The sequence below is a fragment of the Eptatretus burgeri genome, chromosome 5, assembly GCF_056783735.1.
Source record: "Eptatretus burgeri isolate ZD-2024b chromosome 5, Ebu_testis_v1, whole genome shotgun sequence".
Lineage (NCBI taxonomy): Eukaryota > Metazoa > Chordata > Myxini > Myxiniformes > Myxinidae > Eptatretus > Eptatretus burgeri.
In genome coordinates, this window is record NC_140965.1 from 6,124,496 (window position 1) to 6,133,131 (window position 8,636).

Here is an 8,636-nt window from a genome sequence, read left to right on the forward strand (position 1 = left end):
AGGGTATGGAGAGACAAAATAAGTGCAGAAGAGTTTTTTTAACAGGATAAGAGCAGGGGCCATCACCAGAGAACAAAGAAGAGGAGAGTTGTGATAATATTAAGTCAGGGGTCTTTCAGAATCACTCAGATTGCAGTTTATTGTGCACGAGACGACCTGTGAACCCGTTGGGTTCCGGTTGTGACAGCGGATGATGAAAAAAATCATTTCAATAAAAAAACAAAGATAGCTCCAGCAAACTATACCGCTGAGGTTGTTTGCATTGATCAAATTCTCCCGAAGAGTACTTGACTGAATCGGGAATTGATTTTTTTATAATTTTTTTTTTGTTGCCCAATTTGAACGAAACTTGATACTGCACACCACAGGCAAATAGCGAGTAAGGAGGCCCTAAAGAATTTGCGTTATCATGTACCGTTTTGGTTGTATTTCAGGAACATACACACATACAAGTTGAGAGTTTTTGTAATATATAGATGTTTCTAGGAAGGTTTCATCCCTTGTGTGATAGTTTGCCTCTGTGACCCCCTCTTCCCCACCAAAAAACCTCCAAAAGTATTTAGTTATATTGTCGTAAGAACAATACAAATACTTTTCGTTACAATATTATTTTGTTTGCATACACACCACTTCCCCACCTCCCCTGCCCCCTACCCCTCATTGAGATTGGGTATGTGGCCTAACTTGAGAAGGAGTTGTTTGATCTGATGTTGGTGAAGCACAGCCATGATGGGTTGAATGTCCTCCACTTGCATCAAAGTTTCTTGTTATTCTTTGTGATAAACTGCAGGATTTGTATTTCCCATGCAGATATTTACATCAGTAAGAATGCCGTCCATTGGATGGACGTAATGCTGTGAATCCCAGTCCACCAGCAATGGTGAATGCTGGATGGTGGGCGTAAAAGATGTCCAACAGTGTCTTTGATAAGATTAGGCGAATATGTACCGGCACACAAAAGTTTAACAATAATGAAGTATTAACACTACAAGCGGCTTAACATCTCTGAAATGGTGAAATGGTTCATGATAGAGCACCCTTTGTTGGATTGACCAGACGGCTGTGATCCAAGTCTTTCCCAGAAATGTACAGCTGAGAGACAACCTTGCTGCAGGTAAAACACACAATTGCCACCAGATTGGTCAAAACACGATTACATCACCACCTGGTGGATTTATCCTTCAATGATGAAAATTATTCATACCACTTGGCAGTGGTTGCACCATCATGGCAAAATGTAGATACAACATCACTTGGCAAAAAGCTTTCCTGGTTTAAACACAGTTCGAAAAATAACCCTCAGATAAAGAAGCGTGAAAACAAAGGAAATTATATATATATATATATATATATATATATATATATATATATATATATATATATATATATATATATATATATATATATATATATATTTGTTTTCTCTCTACTGGTCTAAAGTTTTAGAACACCCCCATTTTTCAAGTTTTTACTGAAATTTAAATAGTTTAATGTTTCAATGTACTCTGAAATTAAAGCATAGAACAAATAAACAATTGCAGATAAAAAAGAAATCATGGAATCGTTTTGTTGAACAAAATTTAATCAAAAATTTTGCCTCAAAGTAGCCACCTTTTGCAGATAAAACAGCTGAACAGACTCGTGGCATTCTTTCGACAATGGAAATCAAATGTTGTTCGGAAAGTTCTTCCCAACACTGTTGCAGAAGTTCTCACAAATGTGTTGCACTTGTAGGTTGCTTTGCTTTCACCCTTCTGGTCAATTCATCCCAAACCAGCTCGATGGGGTTTAAGTCTGGAGACTGTGCTGGCCATTCCATGATTTGAAGCCTACCTTCTTGTTCTTTTCCTCTAAGGTAGTTCTGACATAGCCTGGAGGTATATTTTGGGTCATTATCTTGCTGTAGGATGAACCCCTGACCAACTTGCGTAGACCAGAGGGTATTGCATGGCACTGCAAAATGCTGTGGTAGCCCTTTTGGTTCAGGGTGCCAGTCACTCTGTGCAAGTCGCCGACTCTGGATCCAGCAAAAGAGCCCCAGATCATCACGCTTCCTCCTCCATGTTTGACAGTTGGTGTCGCACACTGAGGAACCATCCTTTCGCCTACTCGACGGTGTACAAAAACCCTACGTGATGAACCGAAGATTTCAAATTTTGATTCATCGGTCCAAAAGACCTTCCAGTTTTCTGTAGTCCACTGGCGGTGCTCCATGGGCCAGGAAAGCGTCTTTTTCTTATTTTGCCATCTTAGCAATGGCTTTCTTACTGCCACTCGACCTGTCAAACATGCAGCGTGAAGTCTTCTCTTCACAGTTGAAACTGAGACTTCCTTACTTCGACCAGTGTTAAGCTGTGCTTGAAGCTGCTGTCCTGTGAGCCACCTATCACGCAAGCTGTTGACTCTCAGAAGCTTGTCTTCTGATTGTGTTGTGGCTTTGGGTCTGCCAGTCCTCTTCTTGTCAGAGTTTCCTCCAGTTTCCAAGTGCCTTTTGATGGTGTAGGAAACTGTACTCACTGACACCTTGGCTTCTTTGCAATTCCTCGAAAGGAAAAACCTACACTTTTAAGGGTTATAATAGTCTGTATGTCTTACTTTATTGATTGTCTTTTTCTCACCATTATGATAGCAATATACTACTTCTTGCAGTGCAATATTGTCCAAATAATGCTTCAGAGGGTGAAGCAACAGTCTGTTCCAACACTGCTTTTACACAGAGGGTTTGTCACGAATCAACAAAAGTTTGGACATTTGCAGAAAGTGTTTGCATCAACTTTTAAGGCTTAATTTACTTCCATTGTTGCAGAACAGCTGCAGTTGCTAATCCATTGCTTGTTCCCTGAAAAGGGCCTTTTTTAACAACTCTGAAATTTACATTTTTCAGTTTTTGGTAACCTCAACTTTTTTGTTTTTTAACCTCTGGCAGTTTATCGCTTAGCTTTGTGCCATTTCAGGTTATTCACTGGACTTCATCATCACACCATTTGAAACACTTTATCCCTGAGCAGGGCGTCAGCTTTTTGTGGGCTCCAATCATGGTACCCTTTCTCGTGGCAATGTTTTTACAGCCGGATGCCCGTCCTGACGCCAACCCTTGAGTCGCCCTCGACCTTGCAGGGATAATTACCAGTATACTGGTGCTCATTTTGCTGACCATCGCAAGGATGACAGGTTGAGTAAACCCCCCTGATGCTAACTCAGCAGCCAGCGGGGCTCAAACTCAGGACCCCGAGGATCCCAAGCCACAGCCTTAACCACTAAGCCACACCAGGCTCATAGGTTATTCACTGGACTTGCACTGCTTAAATTTCAGTAAAAACTGAAAAATGGGGGTGTTCTAAAACATTTGATCTGTGGAGTATGTCGACATATGTGAAAAAAAACCATATATATATATATATATATATATATATATATATATATATATATATATATATATATATATCTTCTCCTTTCGGCTGCTCCCGTTAGGGGTCGCCACAGCGGATCATCCGATCCGCATAGTGATTTGGCACATGTTTTACGCCGGATGCCCTTCCTGACGCAACCCTGGTCACCTCTTACGACACAGGGATATGGTACACCTATTTTAACCGGGGTATACACCGGCCCAGGACACTGGTACTCATTTCGCCGACCTCGGAAAGATGACAGGCTGAGTCAACCCCCTGGTGTATTAATTCAGTGGCCCAACAGGGCTTGAACTCAGGACCTTTTGGATCCCAAGCCGCTGCCCTAACCACTGCGCCAACACACCAGGCTTTATATATATACAGTCGTTATATATATATATATATATATATATATATATATATATATATATATATATATATATATATATATATATATATATATATATATATATATATATATATATATATATATATATATATATATATATATATATATATATGTATATATATATATGTATATATATATATATATATATATGTATATATATATGTATATATATATATATATATATATATATATATATATATATATATATATATATATATATATATATATATATATATATATGTACAGTCGTTACGGCCATGGGTACCGAGTATATAATGAGGGTGTTAATCCTCATTTCTCCTCGGAACAGCCGGACCTGGGGCCACCGCTCACAATTAAATTTGTGGTCGGTGGGTTGCTTTACAGCCACGAACGCCCATCGGTTAACCATGAGTTACAGTGTCCACTGTCTAATTTAACGTTTTACTGGAGGTCACGTGGCTTCCTGAACGGGGAGCGCACCCTCGGTAATGCACCAATCTTATCTTGATTAGATTTTAATTAGGGTGGCCGAACGTTTACCGCGAGTGCATGCCGACTAAGAGTATTTTTTTTTAATATGTTGTCGAGGCTCATACGAGAGCGAACACACAACGCACAGCAAGGGCGGCATGAGACAAGAGGGGCGGGAGAGGAAAGGACAAAACAGTGGGGAACAGAGACATTTGGAGATCTGTGGAAGGGAGAGGAATGGGGCAGGGAACACGAGGTATACAAGATGGACATCATAGGGACTTTCAGGAAGAAATGCAGGGAATTTGAAAGAGGTGGGTTTGGGGTGGATTAACGAGAGTAGAAAAGATCGAGGTTTTGGATGGGGGGGGGGTGGGGGAGATAAGAGTTGATGGTGAACAGCTGTTTTGAAGGCCTGGAAGGAAGAATAGGATTTAAGAGATGCAGGAGTTGATTCCAAAGGCGGGAAATTAGTTTGGAAATTACCTCCCAGTCAATCTAGGTTCAGACAATGCTCGATCAATGGAAGGAAAGGACAAGCACAGAAAGGTTGAAACGTCAACAAGGAATTTGTTACAAAGAAAAAATAAATACCTGAAGAACTTTGTATTTCTTTGTGGTGAAAATAGGTAAATTCAAATAAACCAAAATAATCTCAAGCAAATAACGAATTAAACAGGCATTGAAATAAAAACAGAGAAAGAGCAGATGCTTATCACTATGCCTTACTTAACAATTAAACATGAGACTTGGGTACCCAGTAGATCATTCAGGGGGAAGAGAAATCCGGTCTCGGCTTACCAAGGTAGAAGTCGTCGTGCGTCAAATAAAATATCCCGAAATGTGTGAGCGTGCCTTGGGCCGTTGCCAGCGCCCTGCCTCGCCGTACACCCACTTGCAAACAGGCTCGATCACTAATCGACGTCACGTCGTCACCACCAGGAATAAGGGACGCCAAGAATCAGGTACGCCAAGAGCAGGTCCTGAGCAGAACCAGCAGGAACAGTCGAACCGTCACCCACTGTCAGGAGCAGCTCACCAACTGTCACCAGTGGTCAGAGCTGTAAGGCTGTAACCAGCGGTCAGAGCTGTAAGGCTGTCACCAGCGGTCAGAGATGTAAGGCTGTAACCAACTCACACCAGCGACCAGAGCAAAAAGGCTGTTAGGCTGTCACTAATTAACTCACCAAGCGACTGTCTGTCTGTCGCCAGCTCACTAACCAACTATCTGGAGCTGAAAATAACCATCACCCAGCTGTCACAAACTGTCAGGAAAACTGTCACAAACTGTCCCGTCCATTTTGTAGGCGACCAGTCTGGGTGGAGCCTCAAGCAGACTTCAGTCAAATTCACCTTGCCTGTTGGCATATCCTTGCACGTAACCAACCGTCAACCTCACAATCATTCCTTCCTCGTTCAGCCTGACACAAACAAGAGCCAGCCAGCATCCATAGAGCTGCCAAACGGAGCATCAAATGTCGATGGAAAAAGGTTGACGTCAATGTCGGTGAAAGAGGTGGGTGTCGAATGTCAATCAAAGATAGGTGGGTGAGGTAAATGATCCACAGCCGTATTTGACCGTCAGAATAACTGCTCAGGAAAAGCCCGCGGTGTGCTTAATCAAATGTCCTGTAAATCCAAAGTGTAAATAAATCGTCCACCTCCAAGCCAATGTGTCCTGACAGAAAGGAGGTAGACGAGCCTCCGTTGGGCTCACGGCTATCTCGCGTGCATGGATGTGTTGTAAAGAGAAAAAGGCCATCCCATAAGAAAGGGAATCTCTTCTATACCCGTCTCCAACACATCAAAGTTGGAATCCCACCAGACATGGGGATGGGTCTATCCTGGACATGCATTTTTGGAAATAACTGTCTGAATCCATTCGTCAGATCCAATTCTGAAATCCAGAACAATATTCAGTGTCAATATTCAGTGTGCAGATATCACAGTAGGTGGAGCTGACAACTCCATTGCACTCCACCAGCAAAAATTTCCAATCCATGCTTGTACCTCTGAAGTACTGCTTTGGAGTGAGGGTCATATGAAAGCTCAACTGGGAAACGGATTTTGGCATGTTTCGGGCCTACCACCTGATGGAAGATCACCGAAGTTTTTTTCATGCCAACCGACCACTTACAGGCACCTTTCCCTCTCCACATCGCTCATTCAGTCCCCAACCTGCCCCCTCTCTCTGCACTCCCCATAGCTTGGCTTTCGGCAATTTCCATTCGGTATTTCTAACAGCATTTCATTCTGGTTTCCCATCCGATGATACGTAGATCAGCAGTTTCAGTTTCACTTTTCACATCAGTCTCGCTTCGGGATATCAGTTTCAATTTGTCATTGCAACTTTGATGCAATGCGAATGACAAAAGTTGAAGACTTGTGACTCGGGAGACTGGGAACATTACTTTGGGAATGAAACGCACTAAACTCAACGCCATTTCCTTGCCCCATCCGTCTAAAGTCTAAACAATGGGCAGGAACTGGAAGTCTATTTTACGTGCAGATTGAAGACTTGTCTTATTCTGGGAACGGATCCGAGTTCAAGGTTCACACCCGCATCACAGATCATTGATTTGGTACAGGGTTTCTAAAACACACCCGATTCATACAAGTAATTAATTGACAATTGCTTTAAAAAAAGCCAAGAGGGCAAAGAAAAACACGATTTCTTGTTCGGAGCTGATGAACTTGAACGCTGAGGGTTAAAAGTTAAATTCTACTAGACTTACTTCCTTGTACGTCTTGAAGTCATAAGTTTCACTGTTCCTGTTCCTTGTTTAGCTGAGACGCCCGGAGCATTAAAACTTTTCAAACCATGTGCGGTATTTAAACATTGTAAACATCTTTGTTTGATTTGTTGGTGAAAAACTGGGATTTTTTTTCATATCGATACATTCAGAATTCAAATACCGGTATAATCGATGTGAAAAATTATATCGATATATTGCCGGACTCGACACAGCACTGACGATTTTAGACCTGCATTGACTTGATCGGTTCGAGTACCAATGTTAAACTCATGGCTAAATCGATCTGAAATCACCGGCAAGAAGAACTATCACTGCGCCCATGGGTGAACCGTTTTATCAAATATCTTGGAGAGTTTTGTCAAGTTCCTTGAATACCTGCTTGTGCGACATGGAACATTCGTGACACACGATCAAGGTACCGCGTTTGAGGAGCACACCTCGTCCGGAATCATTTTCACATGACATCGCTTGGTCGACTGGAGCCAGATTGAGGGGTAATGTGAAGGAAGAATGCGCCGTCTGACCACCATTGAGCAGAATCTTCGCAATACCCGACGATAGTGGTGGTGATACAAAAGTCACACACACACACACGACTGATTTTCTCAATCTCTGGATCATTGGCCGGATCCCAAGTCCACCACCCTAACCAATAAGCCAACACCAGGCGGAATCGAATGGTCACGTGATATTACGTGACACTCCTGGGGCATGTTCAGTTACCATGGTTATTTTTGTGGAGTGCTCACCAAGTGGCTGAGGCACAAAACCAAGCACTCCATGAGAAACTGTTGATAAGGAAGGCTGGCTTGGCAAGCACTCACTAGCTTCTTGGCAACTGAACACACCTGAAGAGAAAGCTCATGACGTCACAGCCAATTGACGTGAGTGACAGGTTGCACATCGCCTCCAGGTCTCACCGTCTGTATGTCCATCCTTGCGAGGGAAATGGAAGCGAAACATTACGTTTTAAAATTGATCAAACTTTCCATCCCACACGAGTTTTGACGATACCAGAACGTGTTTGTGGGTTTTCACAAACAAAGAGGGTCCAACCCATGAAATGCGCATCACTTGCCATCTGTGGATGAGATTCGTCCTGATCGTGGGAACAGAAGAAAACAAAGAGGAAGAACATTTATCTTTCCCTGAATAATATTTCTTCACAGGTAAACATCAAAACACTTCCGGGTCACGTGATAACCTTCAAACATCTCACCTGAATGTTTTCAAAGATCCCAAATGGACACTTCCTCACCGATATCCTCCAGTAAACCCGATTAAAACATCCTCTGGGCATGAATCTTGGGAATGGAGGAACAGTGATTTGGGCGGATTGGCCCTGGGAGCGAAGATTACGATGAACACACAAACACCTTCATCTCGTTTTGGATGTAAACAGAAAATGGACAGAATGACGGGATTTGTGAAAGATTATTGTGGTGAATTGAAGGTCGTGACGTGTGATCACATGTCGCGCGGCTCGTGCACGGGATAGATAAAGCCAAGTCTCCGCACGGACGGGATGATTGTCCCAGGGGCATTGCCATTTACGGCGGCGGTTCACTTGGTGCTCGTTGAATGGTGAGAATTGAGAGTATATCGGACTCCGTGCTTATGCAGATT